This window comes from Lissotriton helveticus, chromosome 3_1, assembly GCF_964261635.1.
Source record: "Lissotriton helveticus chromosome 3_1, aLisHel1.1, whole genome shotgun sequence".
Taxonomy (NCBI): Eukaryota; Metazoa; Chordata; class Amphibia; order Caudata; family Salamandridae; genus Lissotriton; species Lissotriton helveticus.
This window is the reverse complement of record NC_136061.1, coordinates 938,751,657-938,767,805: the sequence shown is the minus strand read 5'-3', so window position 1 is coordinate 938,767,805 and position 16,149 is coordinate 938,751,657. Positions and strand designations below refer to the sequence as shown.

The following is a 16,149-nucleotide window of genomic DNA, read 5'->3' as shown; positions in this document are numbered from 1 at the left end:
AGACAGTTGCTTTGACTCTCTCTACCCCCCCCTGTGAATATTGGCAGCAGTGAGTGTGTGTCAAACTAACTCACGCGGCTGGCGGCAGAAATAACATAGCAGCCTGGAGCCAGGCACAATTTTTACATTTACAATTTTTTATACATTGCAGCCTAGCGGTCTCAGCCACAAGAGCTGAGAGCAGATAGTGATTTAACTATTTATGAACTAGAGCCCAGCAGCTGCTGGCACTGGCAGCACATCTCTCTGGCAGCAGAGCCGTGCACAGGCGCCACCGGTGGCGCGAGCTGGCAAGTCTGCAAAATGCGTGACAATACTTTTCAGTGGGAGAAGCGGAACCGCACTGAAAAGCGTGAGTGTCACACTTGATGCGTGATATTTGGCAGCACTGCAAATCAACTCCATACCACACAATTCCACAACTAACAATGCCAATTCAACCCACAGAATCCCACTACACATCACATACACACACTCCATAACACATGGGTAAAATGCATTGTCAATTGCAACACAAAAGCAAATGTGAGACCTCTTGCACTTCAAATGCCTGTTTCTTAAGGTGACCAGATTTTTTAAACGAAAAAAGGGGCATCTAATAAAAATAGAAGCAGGACTACAATTTCCCATCCATGGACGGGCAGAGAATGACTTAAAGTCATCTATCACCAACGTAGAGAAACCAGACACTGAGGCGCTGAGAGGAATAAACTCCGAAGTACTAATGAAATTGATTTCTAAAAAGTCCGGTACCTGAAACAGCCCTGCAAAACATAAAACCTTGGTGTGTCTGCCCTCTCTAAAAATCAAGACAAGTGCTAAATTTAGTGAAATCTGCAGGGACAGGGTGGTCGAAGCCGGCACTGTCCCTGGAAACCCGGGAAGCCTGGTCACCCTATTGTTCTTACATGAAAGGGGAAGACATTCGGTGGGGGCACAGAAACATGTTTTTACACTTGTCTGGAGAAGCGGAGGGAAAGACCACCTAAACATGCAGGTCAGGTGGTCTTGGCTATAACTATGAAGTATCGGCCCTTCGCAGGGAGTGGAGATAAATTAGGCCCTTGAAGATGGCCGCCGCCTTCCAGATGTCTGTTAAAAGACATTCTCCAGCCTCCTTTGAGTCAGCCATGTTTGGATGAGCTTTGTAAGCCACGCCCACAGAGGAACTTGTTAAAGGGTATTCTAGCCTTTAGACGTAACCAGGCAGAAATAAACATACTTGCGCATTGACGTACAGGTGGCGCAAGTGGCGTGTAAATAAGCCCCAAAATACACAACAGGGCACACACAGTACACGTGACAACATCCCCCATGGTGCTGATGTGAGCGCTCCTGGCTATCAGTGAGTGCCGCTGGAGACGCGTTGATGTGCGACGGTGCTCTGCATATTTCATTAAATTAAGCATAAGGTACAAAAGGGCAAGTTCCGTCAGCGGGAACGCGGGCTAATAAGACACACGCTGGCTGGGCTACAAAAGCATTTCATTTTAAAAATGTTTACGGAGAAGCCATTACACTGGCCTCCGCCGGGTGCTGAAATCTTTGCTGCTAACACGTACAATTATGTAAAAAAAACTTTTGTACGCAGTTGGTAACTCTTTAAAAATAGTCGAGCTGCGGAATCAAGACATGACCGTGTTCGATGATTTTTCTTTGCTGCAAAAGCAGACTATAATTAGCGCTTTTTTAATGCATCAGTTCATTCACTTGAGTTGGTCTCATCGTTTTCATTCTTTTCCCGGATTCGCGTTGTTGTTTTTTTTCTTCAGAACTCGAACGGCTAGTGATCCCGCTTACAACATGGCCGTCGCATTAGTGCAGCACTATCTGTCTACCCGGAACTAGTTATGCCACTTATTGCTCCGCCTCCATAGCGTGGTGACAGCTTGCGGCATGATTGGTCCAACCCTTCTCCCTTTTGCTTCTCTGCTCTCACTGGGCGGCCGTTGCAGTTTGAATATTTAAACCGGTCTTTGAGCGGGTTCCGACGGCTCGGGAAGTCTGTGGGAGCCGGGTGGGGGTTGTTCTACCGCCGAGGCGGTAAGTGCCAACCGGGACCGCTTCGACGGGGACTAGGATTGACCACCGAAGCAGGGGGATCCCCACCAGGTAATCCGCACCGCAGTTTAGAATGGTCTGTAAGAATAGGTTGATAAACACTGCAGACCTAACGGCGCCATGTCCTATCGTCCCCAATGATAATTGCAGATCCTGATAAGAATTGTCATGCAGTGTACATGGCAAATGCAGGCCCTCTTGCTTTTATTTGTGTCACTGTAAAGATCATATTTCTGTGGACGAAAGCACATCTGAGAGTTAGATAAAGTAGTATTGATAACTGCTTTAACATCGTAGCGTCGGTGCTTTGTTAGGAAAACATTAGCCGGTAGCGAGCTTTTTCGTGAAATGCATTGGTATAATTTGAAGCTTGGCAGTAGGATTGTACGTATTTTTTAGTTGAATAAAAACTAAGCATGTGTTCTCTAAGCGTCTTTCTTGAAAGCTTACGCTAATGCATAAGATGTACATTAAGTATATGAAATCGAAAAATTGTATGCAGCCCGGCGTTTCCCAAAAAATGCTTTAGTCTTCCTGGTGGTATTTTTTCGGGGTAGGAGACTAGAGTGGCGTGGGTTAATGCAGGTGGCGGAGTTCGGTATTGAGTTTCTGAAGGGTTCCCGATTTCTTGCCCAGTGTGGTGCTTTTTAAGTTGCGTTAGATCATTCTGCTGTTTCTTGTTTCATCACACTTATGATTTAAAGGAGCAGGCTACTATCATCAATTCTGAACAGGCATTGCTTGGCGTGTGTTATATCATGTCTCCCAGTTGCGTGGTTGGTGAAAATCTAAGCAGCACAACTTTGGCACACAGCTTTATTATGAAGCCTTTCAGCTGTGGATAATGTATGCTGTCATGAAAATGGTGAAGCTTAGTGCATTCAATTAAGCCTTTAACTTCTTGGTATTACACATTTACTACGCTCGTATTTATTCTCGCCTAAAAAGGCATTCGTCAGTGCCTGTTACCTTTCAGTGTTATATTTTCCATATTTTAAAAAATATACAGTTAAAATCTAAATTTCAATTGTTCTTCATAACAGTTTGCTGCATGCGCTCAGAAGACTGACCAATGTTTATATCGGGCTGATCGTTTCCGTAACTGACCCTCTCCCTCCCAAACGTATTCCTCTATACGGAAAGAGTTAAACGTTCATCCACAGACCTCTAAACAGTTTACAGCTACTAACGTTCTTATTTGTTCTATATCTCAAGCTTATGTTCCAGATGCACTGTAGATTTTTGCCATCATGCTGTGGCAGCTACTAGGCACAGAATGTTGTGGTATATCTCAACTAGACCTGTGTGCTGGACGTTTACTCTGAATGAAGCTTGCAGGGGTGCTACAATGCTGTATCTGTCTGCGTTTGTAAAAGCTGAAAGAGCATTCGTCTACAAAAGCCAGACTATTGCATTTGAGAATCCCTGTGTTTAGGTATAGTGGTGCTTTGTAACCAGTATCGGAAAATTGTTTCGCGTGGATAAAACGAGTTAGAGCTAATGCCGAAGGTTTTTGCATAGGCAAAGGAGCGCTTAACTTAACCTGGACTGAGATGTCAATCCACTGTAAGGAGGTCATCGTGACTTTATTTTTGCAAATTGTTGTGATTCTAACTTCGAAAGGCTTCAGTTGCATTGCTGAAGAAAAGATGCATCACTTGTTTTTCACAATGGCCTACCGCCAGGGTTGACTTTAGCACTGCTGGCATGTTGCAGCACTCTATGCCACTCCCCCCTCAATACCTTTCTACTCTACACCACTCTAATTTCTCAGTGATCTCTACCCCCCACTCCACTATGCACCACTGCACTCTAGGCTACTCCTACTCTATGCCACTGTACTCTACGCTACTACTACACTCTATGCGTCTTCAATCTACTGTACGCTACGCCAACTACTCTGCACCACTGCACTATATGCCACTGTACTCGGGCCTCACAATTTAGTCTCCCACTTGCAAAGGCATGTTAGATTTTATCAGGTAGAGCTATTTTTAGCACTGGTCCGTTCTGGCGAGTGAACATCATCTGGAAAGGGACCTGTGTTCTTTTCATTCAGAAAGTGAATGAGCAATAAAGATGCCTTTAAATCCTTGTTTTTATCTTGACATCTCTACCCCCCACTCCACTATGCACCACTGCACTCTAGGCTACTCCTACTCTATGCCACTGTACTCTACGCTACTACACTCTATGCGTCTTCAATCTACTGTACGCTACGCCAACTACTCTGCACCACTGCACTATATGCCACTGTACTCGGGCCTCACAATTTAGTCTCCCACTTGCAAAGGCAAGTTAGATTTTATCAGGTAGAGCTATTTTTAGCACTGGTCCGTTCTGGCGAGTGAACATCATCTGGAAAGGGACCTGTGTTCTTTTCATTCAGAAAGTGAATGAGCAATAAAGATGCCTTTAAATCCTTGTTTTTATCTTGACACATTTGCTATCTGTTCAAGGAAAGAGGTTAAATGTCAATTTCTTTTACTAATTGCTGCTTGGAAATGGGTCCTATTTTTCTTTCGCTTACTACATTTAGGGGTTTTATTCAAGTGTGCGGTCTGACAATCATTGTGAAACAAAGGCTGTAAGATGCAGATTTTGAAAAATAACTCATTTAAATAGCTTGCAAATGAATAGTACAAATATTTCAAAAGATTGTATCACGTATGCGTTTAGGACTTGTGCCTTTTTAACCCCAGCATTAGAACAAACTTGTTACGGGTCTTTCTTTTTGTGCGCAAGTCGTTACGACTTGTTTTAGGGGGCTGCTGGACTTCAGATTAGTATAATTTACTAATTCAACTCCAGTCTGCGCAATAGTAGGGAAGGTGTTGGACTTTAAATCCAACACCACCTGACCATCTCTGCCCCCCCCCCGCCCCCCTCGCATGTTTAGTTAAGACTTGTGTACTAAACAAATGTGTGCTAATGAAACGTTTGTTTTGTTGCCGGCGCTGTAAAGGCACAGTATGATTATGATTCCTGCGTTGTGCTAAAGGATGTCTTCCATTCCAAAATATATCCGTAATTATGAAAGCATTTTTTTTTAAATTTACTATTGTGATTTAATCAAAGATTTAAATATGAGCAAAACAAATCAGAGCACTTTACTTTGTGATGTTCAAATGACAAATGTATAGAGCATTGTACACTATATAGCTTTATCAGTAAAACCGCTTGTCTGTGGGAAATTTTGTGGCTATTTCAATGTGAAATCTGCTGATGGCAAAGGAGTGTGCTACTACTTCCCGCGATAGTTGTGTATTTATTGAAAGTGATGGGTTTTAAACATGATTTGAGAAACATGCCTGCCCTGATGACCATGCTGTGCCTATAATCTATGTGGATAGATTTGTAGCCATGATGAGCTATCATAAGTGATAATGAAGAAAATGGCTCCATGAATTAAAATACTTGTCACATTCAGACCTTGAAAAAATCTACTTCCCCACTCGCAATTTCGAGAGCATTTTTATCAGGTTGAGCTATTTTTTAGCACCTACTAGTCCCATCTGGGAGTTAACTAAGACTAGAAAGGAACAGGTGTTCTGCTCATTCAGAAAGTGAATGAGCAATAAAGATGCAATTAAATCTTGTTTTTATCTTGACACATTTGCTGTCTATTCAAAGAAAGAGGTAAAATATCAGTTTGACTTTTAACTAATTGCGGCTTGGAAAAGGTTTATTCTATTACTAGAGTTGAAGGTTTTTGTCAATGAGCTGTCTGAATAGGTCAGTTTTTTTTCTCGAACACATAACATTTAAATAAATACCCTGGTCATTAATATTACAAACTATTTCAAAATATACCAGGAATTACAAAAGCACATTTGTTGTTAATTCAGAAATGTGATGTAAACATAGTTAAACAGGAGAAAAAAAAAGTACAGAACACTTTAGGTGATGTGTAAATGACACATTTGCAGAAATTCTATTTTCCAAACATTGTTTGCACACTATATAGTTTTTATCAGTAAATCTGCATGTCGGTGTGAAACGTTGTGGCCATTTTAATGTAAAATTTGCTGATCACAAAGGAGTATGCTACCACTTCCTGCTTTTGTTATTTAGTTATTAAAAGTGATGGTTTTTAAACATAATTTAAGAAGCACTCCTGCTCTTCCTAATAAAAATGCTGTTAATGAACGAAGAGGCACATCAGGGGTCGCATGTAGTCTATGTGTTTTAGACTTGTATTATATATCGAAAAAGGTTTAGTCTATTAAATCAAACAAACTTTTTTTGTACAGCAGACACAAACTTGCACATTTGAAGGTGTTCATATGTGACCATGTAGAACATGGCGGCTCAAATTAAATTATTTTGCTAACAATCACATCATTTGAAACAAGTTTATGGGTCCGGAGCATTATGTATAGGTAGAGTAGATTATTTAAGTCACTAGACCTGCTGGTTTAGTAAAACTTTAGATTTTTCAGAGTCTGATAGTCTAAAACATGCTACACCACAAAATTCTTCTCTTTACCCCTCTGCTGTCACTGCACTCTGTGCCACTACTTTGCGCACTGCACTCTACACCGCTCTACTGCACTCTATGCAACTACGCTCTGAATCACACTGAGCCACCCTACTGTTAATGCAGTCTACGTCACTGCACTGTTACCAATCTGCTTTAGGCCACTGCAGTCTGATGCTCCTGTCCACTTTACAACACTCTACTTCCCTCTATGCTAGTCTACCTCACTACTATTTTTCGGTGCCACACTGACCTTCTGCCCCACTGCCCCTTATGACGTTCTACACCCTCCTACACTGCTCTGCTCCACGCCACTCTACTCTAAAACGCTTTATTCTACTCTCCTACACAGCTCTATGCCACCTACATGCCAGTGCCTATACCCCACTAACTTGTAGCCCTGCTGAACAGCAGCCACTCTGGTGTTCAACATGGCTAAATACATTAGCAAAGCCTATAGCTCTTGGATTGATAAGACCTATTGGCTTTGTCAGTGCTCGTTTTACTTTGAAAATGTGGACTTAATTGTTCGCTGTCTCCTCTCTTGAATGAATGAATGAATTCTTCTTTATTCGGTTTTGCAGAATAGAAAACCATAAAAGTAACATTAAAATACAGATACATTTTCAAATCATTTTGCACGCCATTATCCATAAAATCATTGGGGATCCGTAATCCTCTTATTTACTACATAGAAAAAGGAGATCATCAATATCAGATTAAGAAGGCTTCTGACAAATTTCTTCTGCATAAAAAGAGCTAATCACAAATTTCTTCTGTGTTTAAAAATACATTTCAAAAAGTTTACAATGTGATTAGAAACACATTCAAACTCTAAAAACTGCAATCTCAACATGGCTGGGCGACAACGACTTATGCCCCACGATTTTAACAACGGTATCCACCAGATCTTACGATGGCCATGATAGAACTTACAAAACAGGACAGTATGTATAGTTGACTGCTCTGAAATTCCATCACAAGCGCAGTATGAGAGAATAGGATCCCAGGTATTTTCCACTGGAAAAGCGACTAGTCGGTGGAAAATATTTAGCCTAAATCTCGTTAAAAGAAGCCGCTCAAATACTTTGAAATCATGTGTTAAGTATGGTTGGATTAACAGGGTAGTCTGGACCGCTATTGCATGTTGAACAGAAGCCTTCGTTGCTTCGCTTGTAATCCGAAGTTCTTCTAAGTGGCCCAATGCCCTGTTTTTCAAGTCTTTATTTGAGATTTCACCAATTGACTCGGGTCTTGTATAATAGGATCCTAGCTCTAGATCGAACAAAAAATTTCTCACATACAGAAGCCATTTATTTTTAAGTGAGTGATCTAGTGACATACAGTCTGTCATGATTTGCTATGTAAACTGATTTTTTTCGGATAGCCAAATTCGTCACCATAATAAAAGCGGTTGGATTTTTGCCAGATCCACCAAGTAAGGAATCCCCAACTCTGTATGGCATGCAAACGTAGAGACACTTTTAGGGGCCGCTAATAAAAATCCTAAAAATATGTTCTCTGCCACTTGCAAGGTGCCGATGTTCGCATGCCCCCACACACCCGCCCCATACAAGGCTATTGCCTGACATTTTGCATTGTAGATTTTTAGCAGTTCTACTGGGGGCCTTTTACCTAGCTTCTGGGAAAAATTTATGAGTGCTACAATAGCTCTCATGAGGAGGTGTTTTCTTGCCTCAACTGCGGCTTTCCAGTTCAGTTTGTCATCAATTAAAATACCTAAATAGGGATACTGGGCCGTAGTTTCTAATTTTTCTTTACCAAGAAATATATCTTTGACCCCTTTTTTCCCCATGCCCGCTATCATTACATAGGTCTTTTTTATGTTTGTGTAATTCTAAACTCCCCTTGAAGTCTGCGTACTTGTCCAAGGCCTTCTGCAATTCGCGAGGAGTACGCGCCAGTATCACGGCGTCGTCCGCGTAAAGCCGAGCTGGAATTGGGTGCTTGTTTACTTGTGGTAGGTCCTGACCCCCCCTCAACATTGCCACCTCCAAGTCATTTGTATATAGTGAAAACAGAAAGGGGGCCAGGACACAACCGTGGCGAACGCCACGCTCTACGCCAAAAGACGCGGACAATTCACCTTTTACGCCAAATCGTAATCTCGCAGAGGCTTTAGAATATACTTCCCTTAAGAAATCTACAAGAGGGACATCGACTCCCATATGTAGCAGGACAGACCAGAGCTTCGCGTGGGAGACGCAAACAAAAGCGGCAGACAAATCAACTTAAACCTGGTATAACCTGCCCTGCGTGCAAGTATTTACCCAGCAACATTGATAGGTTCAGGGCTTGCTCTGTGGTACCAAAGCCCTCCCTGAACCCAAATTGAAGGTCGGAGAGGATCCCGCCATCGTCCGCCCACCGCTGGAGTCGCTCGAGCACCACTTTGCCCAACGAATCCTGTAGTGAGATAGGGCGATAGCAGGATACCTCCTGCCGATCCCCCTTTTTAGATATGGGGATCCTGATGGATTTGGTCCAGGAGTCCAGCAGCCCCTTCTCCATAACTACCTTAAACACCCTGGTCAACATTGGGGCCCAGAGATCCGTGTTATATTTAAATAGGTCTACAGGGACCCCATCGGGTCCAGGGGCTTTCCCGTTTTTACTAGCATTTAATGCCAATAACACCCCAAATGTCGAATTCTAACATGATGGGATATGAAATAGCAGAAAGGCTACCAATTGCAACTACATCAGTTCCTATCTGTGTTGGGCCCTTCTGAAATATTTTAGAAAAGTGGGCCACCCAAGCTGATTCTTCAATCGCTACTTCAATTCTTGGGAGGTTGCTTTCATCTGCTAAAAGGGGGGACTTTACCACTCTCCAAAAAGCCTCACTATTTTTCTCTGTGGAGCTCTTATGGAGTTGATCCCATAAGGCTTGCTTTAGTTCACTCTTCCTCTTTTTACGTACACTATTATATTCTTTTCTAAGGTCAGTTATAGTCTGTTGATCTCGATTGTTTTATGCAGGGCTACTTTTAATTTTGTATGCGCAGCCGTACAGCTGTGGTTGAACCACCCTGCTTTCCTGGGTTCATCTCTTTGGGTCTTTACAGTCAGTAATTCCTTGATTTTTAACTAGGATTACCGTGAAATTACTTAAAACTTCCTCCTCTGAGGCTGCTAAATCTAGGCATCTAAGAATAAATGGGTAGGCTGCTCTTATCACCTTTTCTGTAAAATCCCCGGGATCCACCTTTTCCCATTTTAGGGAATATCCATTTATCTTATCCAGATGCAGAGTGTTCTGAGTTAGCGCACTTAATATGCATTGTGAGTAGGGCTGGGAATGTATTAAGTACAAATCGAGACTAAGGTCAGAATGATCACTTAATGTGTTGACTAACACATCAAAACTCCTGACTCTATTAGCCAGGACATTTGATAATAAAATGTAGTCAACTGTTGTTTCATGGCCCCTCCCCAGGAACGTTGGTTCGAGCTGATGTAAAACCGGGTTCACTTTATTGGCTATCATAAGACCTAATGTTGTAAGTACTTCGTTCAAGAACGACCCCTGGCTAGAATGATTAAAGTGGGGAATGGGGCGATCATATTCATCCACCAACCCACAGATGTTACTACTACTTCGTGGGCAGGGGTGAAGGTTAAAGGCCCCCCTCCCCCCCAAACTATGCTTACGCTTGCTCCGTCTCCATGGACCTGCGTCAGCTGCGAGAGTTTATCCTGCAGGTTAAGCAGGACCTTCAAGACCTGTCCCTCCGAAAGGTTGTTATAAAAATTAAGGAGAAGGATAGTCTCTTTGTTATTAAAAGAGAGACGGAGAAGCTGATAGTTTACATCCAGCTGTACTACCGTTATTTTCAGGCCTTGTATCGTATTGGCTATGAAAATGGTCAGTCCTCCTTTGGGCCTACCCATGATGCCTGCCAGTGCTGGCGTAAAGTATGTCTTAAATCGTATGTCTTAAATCCTATCCGGTGAAGCTCGGTTGTGGACCATGTCTCCTGCAGAAAAATAACATTATACTGCTGCAGAAAGTTTAGGGCAGTTCCATCTTCAACCTTGGGGCGAAGGCCCGCTATATTCCAATGGATAATTTTTAGGAGTTGTGGGTCAGTATCTGAGGGACTGGCCGCTGGGGAGGTGGAGACCATTTGATCGCAGTGGCCAGTCGAGGAGCCCTTTGTTGGTGATGGTCAATCGACCATCTCCAAACAACTAAACCTGTTTGTGGTCGGGATTCCTCTCTAGCTATCCCCATAAGCTGCCTCCCTAATAGGGTATCTGTTAAAATTACCTCCCCGCTCCTCCCAGTCTCCTCCCCTGACTCGATGGCCCCTTCCATTCCAGTTCCCTTCATAAGCTGCTTCCCTGGTAGGTTTTCTGTTGAAATTAACTCCCCATTCCTCCCAATCACATCCCCTACGTGCCATTAGGATTTTACTCGACCCATAAGGTGGTAATGGTCGGTTCGCATTCTTTATTTTTTGAGTTTTATATAGCGCGAACTAGACCCGAACCGAATCAGGTATCAGAGCGCTTTACATATTTATCCAGTTACGTTACATTTTTACGTTTCCAGTTACTTTCATTTTAGGCACGGGGAGATTAAGTGATTTACCCAGAATCACAGGAGATTTTGGCGTCGTTACCGAGACTCGAACCCTGATCCCCAGGTCCGAGGTCGAGCGCCCTAGCCGTTAGGCCAACTTAAGCCAATGAGGAACCTTGTTCATTAGTGACCAAGTGGGTTCCTCTGGGGTTAGCCAGCTCAGGGACAACTGTCATTACCACCGTAAAAAATCTAGCCTCAGGGGGCAAGTTAACAGCAGCTCTGCCATTGGAAGCTTCCCTGTTCCAGTCTCTATTCGAATTTGGGACTGGGACCATGGGGATGTTACCCTGTTGGCTAATTTGCACAGTTGGTTCTTTGGGCTTTTCTATGGTGTTCTTTTTAGTTATGTTAGGGGTTTTCGATTTAGCATTTACCTCTACAGCCACTATTTTTTTTACTTGTGGGCTTGCTGAGTTGCTATTAGCTAGTTTGTTTTCCCCTTTCATTAGAGCCCCGCCAACTGGTGGATTTTTTGCGAGAGTTGTTAGTTCAGCTAGCTGTTTTTCAACGTGTAGCAATCTGGTTTCTAGCGGAGAAAGATAATGTTTAAGTACCTCTCCCATATTTATCAGGAGTTGACTATCCGTTTCGTTTCCGTTTGTTCCCCCCGCCGGATTAACCAGTGTCTCTAGGCTTCCGTGTCCCAGGATCTCATTTGGCACAATGTTTGAATGCTCGGTGTGCCCATTTTTCCTCCCTCTCACTGTGGTTTGAACTGACTTATCCCCCAGGTTTTTAGATGTCTTATGGATGTCCTCTGTTTTTTCCCCGTTTATCCCTTTTTTTCTGCACCGCGCCCTCCCTCCCTCCTTCCCCTCTGCTGTCTTGTATCCTCTGGGGTAGTAATCAGGGCTAAATCTGGAGTCTTTTCCAACTCCAGACTTAACTGCGTGTCAGATAGAATATGTTAAGCGGATAAATCCACCACATTTGGTAAAGTGTGTATATCAGCACAAACCTCTATCAGCAAGGGTCCCTGACCTGCTCAGGTGTTCTAGCGGTCGCCAGCTGGCCCAGGGAAGATCTTTTCGCTAGAGCCAAATCTTGAGACACTCTGCGTTCCATGAGTGAGATGCTTTGATCTATAAATGAGTTGGCCCTAATAATAAAATTATCTAGGGGGCCTATTAACTGAGTCCCTCCTGCAGCTGTTTTGCTCCTACTTCCTCGTGTAGACATATTAATTTAACGTTAACACAATTAGAAATCATACAACGAGAACCTTTTCTTTGGAGAATAAATATAAATAAGCTTAAAAGCTATTTTAAAAATAAACAATTTAGAAAGGTTGGGGCATACTTACAGTTTGCAATCCAGGGGAGTTAGAGCGGGGGCCCGGTCCGGTCTTATACGGTCTGTAACGGGCTACAATGGGCCTGCCCTTGGCCCGGGCTTTGCCCGGCGCTCGGCCACGCGCGTCCCGCGTGCGCGTCAGGGTGTGTTACTGAAATAGGGGGGTGGAGGCGGGAAGAGGACCCAGGTGCGGCCGGTCTCTCGCTGCAAAGCAACCTGGTCCTTGCAGTCCTGCAGTTCGGTCAGTTGTTCCATCCCCAATCAGCGTTGGACCTCTGCTCTCCCACGCTGGTACGAGGTCGTTTTGGAAATGAGCCCCTTAGATGCAGGTAGCCAGGAAATGCGCCAGTGAGCAAGGTTCGGCAATTATTTAAGCCTCGAGCGGCTCCCGCGGAGCGGGGGCCGCGAGGCGCTATGTAGTGCAGGGGGGCGGGAAGAGGACTCGGGTGCGGCCGGTCTCTCGCCGCAAAGCAACCTGGTCCTCGCAGTTCGGTCAGTTGTTCCAGCCCCAATCAGCGTTGGACCTCTGCTCTCCCACGCTGGTACGAGGTCGTTTTGGAAATGAGCCCCTCAGATGCAGGTAGCCAGGAAATGCGCCAGTGAGCAAGGTTCGGCAATTATTTAAGCCTCGAGCGGCATTGTGTAAATGCTATTGGTACACAAATAATTGCGTTTTCTTACTTGGATCATTTATAGGGTCCTTGAATGCCAAGTTGGGCTTGGGTGAAATGGATTATGGGGAGTAGTAAAATCTGTGGGCATCAACTCCGCAAGCTCTCAGATTGTGGCCATTTTAATCCTAGCTAAGACATCTACTACCTGCTGGTTGAGGGGAACACTACTCTTGGTTCAGTTACCGATGTACTATGAAAAGACATTTGCTCTGAAAAGTTTGGATGTTGAGTTGTATCAAAACATTGACAGAAAATCTAGCGCTATTCATCTGTGGTAACCGTGATCGGATTTTAAACGCTTTTTTTAAATTACAATTTTAAAAAGAAAGTTGCATAAGTAAAGCTTGTTTGCTGAGGACAAAGTTACGATAATTAAAGAATTTCAAGATATTTTGCAGAGCGTTTAGTCCAACCTGGAACCAGGATATGTTTGTTCAGGTATTCTCTAGGAAGTTGAGTCTTTACATCAAATATTAAAATGATATGTGTCATGTGAAGAGTCCAGGGGTTCTCTTATGAGAAGACTGTGGCTTGTTGTGACAATTCCAAGGTGCTCTGCTATGGGGCTAATGTGGTAGAGCAGCCGTAAACTTATCACAGAGGAGTGCAAGACAACCAAAAATGCACATAATAGTCTAAGTGAACACACGACTCAATAAGGAGATCCACACCAATTTATAAAAAGAACCTGTATCTTTATATATGCGTTGGTACCAGAAACCATTTGTTCAGTGCGTTTTTTTTTAGTTTTCTTTTAATATAAATATTTTAGAGTTCAAAAAGTTGACAGTGCAATTTCTGTTGGCCTCAATGTTATACTATGGAAGGAAAAGTCAATTCAGCATTTATGTATATAGTGACTTACGGGATCCTTCTCCAGCATTTAAGGTGAGTGGTTAGCAAGGTTCAAGGCAGTTGTGTCCATGGGTGCAAAACAGCATCTGGTGCCCAATGGTATCTTATGGAAAATGGTAGTTGGTAAAAAGAAGCTGTGGGCTTCAACTGGGGACTAGTTTGGCTGAACCAACGGGGGATTCAGACCTTTGATGCTCCCGGCATATGGACACAGTTAGTCCTCTTCTCCATGGCCCAGGTGCGATGAGTGCAGAGTTTTCTGTTTTTTCTTACCAGGAGCAATCGCCGTAGAGGGAAGCTTGAATGAAAAGATTGCAGGCGATGTCTGAGAATCCACAAGTGTTGGGCTCGGTCTCTGAAGGTCTGGGGGACTATGCAGATACAGGCCACTTCAACTCTGACTTGAAACAATGGGTGCAGTGATGTCTTCAGTCGTATGGTTTCTCTGGTCACTGTGTCCTTACAGAGGTCTTTGGATGCCTGCAGGGGAGCAGGTCAGCTGCTTCTCGGGAGGTCTTGGTTCCTGGGTGAAGTGCTGGCAGGTCTCCTGGGCTTTTGGGACTCAGCAGCTACAGGAAAGTCTTCTTTTATTGTAATTGGCGAAAGCAGCAGGCAGACCGCATGGTTGGTGCCAAATCAGTTGCCGAATCTTCTTTTCTTGCAGGATACAACTCTTCACTTCTTAACCTTTCAGGTCGGCAGGATCTCATTTCCTGCCAGGGGCTCCCCTAAATGCTGAAGTTAGGGGAGTGCCCCATAGCTAAACATGCAGTTGGGCTGTCATTTGTAGTTTTTGGTGGCATACAGGTTGTACAGGCAGATGCACAGACAGCAGGAGAAGATCGCTATCAGTACAAACAGTATTGTCAATAACCTATGCAGTGAATGTAACAAACTGGGAGACAGTGTATACAAAAGGGTATTGCTGTACCACACGTTTAAACTTGGTGATGAGCATAATTCCTAGAGGATGCAGTAAATTCAATTTCAACACAAAAACAAGTTTATCATACTAATTGTTTTGTAGGATAAGGACCACTAAGTGCATTATTGAGAACTGGACTGTGTGAGGAGCGAAACTAATAAGTATATACATGAGGGCAACTGGCGTTGTATAATCCTTGTGATACACAGTTTACTCTTTCTTCCATATGGTATGATATTCCTATGCTATTATTAATACAATGACACTATGGATGCAATTGATGTAGAATTTCAAAGGGAACCCTCTTCTCGTCCATTTGGGGCTTAATGAATACAAGGTGATTGGGAGAGAAATTCAACCTAATATAATTGATGGTCAGGGAATGATATTTGTCAAAGCTCTTCTTTCCAGTGTCCTTTACAGTGAGCCATCACTCGTAGGCTCACATTGTTCATCTAGCGTTGGCGCTGTTGAGCACCGGCGGTGGAGCTATGCGTCCAGCTCGGATCCAGATTCCACGTTGCAGGGCGAGGTCGTTCTTTCTCTGGGATAACAGTCCCTTTGCCCTGTTCACTAACAAATCTATTGCTGGTACCTTAAACAGGGTACCTGCACCTTATTCTTGATCCGTGAAGTCCATCCCTACTAACCCTATTATATCTTCGTGCACTGTTCCTTCATCAAGTGGATTAAAACCCCATGTGAAAAAGGGGGTTGGGAGAGTCGAAGGAAGAGAGGGTGGAGTGTGGTCAGACTGGGGATGGACCAAGGGGGGGCAGATACTCCACACAAGTGAGCCCACCAATTAGGCCCAATGGGCTGAGACTTCAGGCACAAGTAGACCAACAGGCTGGGGGCTTCTGGACAGCCCTTCTCTCTTTCATTCTTCTTGTCGGTGATAGTGCCTTGTCCAGTATATCTTTGCTCTGCGGCTCCACCATGGTCGTGGTCATAGGCGTTTCATGACAAGCAGCCAGGCTGTGCATCGCGTCCGACCTCTCTCTTCCAATGACTGGAGTGCGTCCTGAATCTAGTAGTGAGTACAAAACGAATTTTTAGAGTACTGGCAGGGGAAGACGTTACACAATTTAGTTTTCTCTTCCATCAGCTGGGGAAATATGTATAATTTACTTAAAAGGAAGATAATATTGATACTCTGAATCTTTACATCTGCGTATATTATTCACTCATGAACCTTCACTGTTGTGCAGGTCTGCAAACGCCTCTAGGAATTTCCAGCGTACAATAT

At 43.7% G+C, this 16,149-nt stretch overlaps 1 protein-coding gene across 3 annotated transcripts in view; it reads left to right on the top strand.

Moving 5' to 3' along the window:
- Window positions 1-1,299: 1,299 nt before the first annotated feature.
- Window positions 1,300-16,149, top strand: part of INCENP (inner centromere protein) — a 289,237-nt gene continuing 274,387 nt past the window's right edge. The window contains exon 1 of one of the 3 annotated variants that reach the window (XM_078681293.1): window positions 1,300-1,412. The gene's annotated coding sequence lies outside the window, so the exon portion shown is untranslated. Of the gene's footprint in view, window positions 1,413-1,923; window positions 2,113-16,149 lie in introns of those variants that run through there. The other 2 variants (XM_078681291.1, XM_078681294.1) reach the window with 2 other exon arrangements.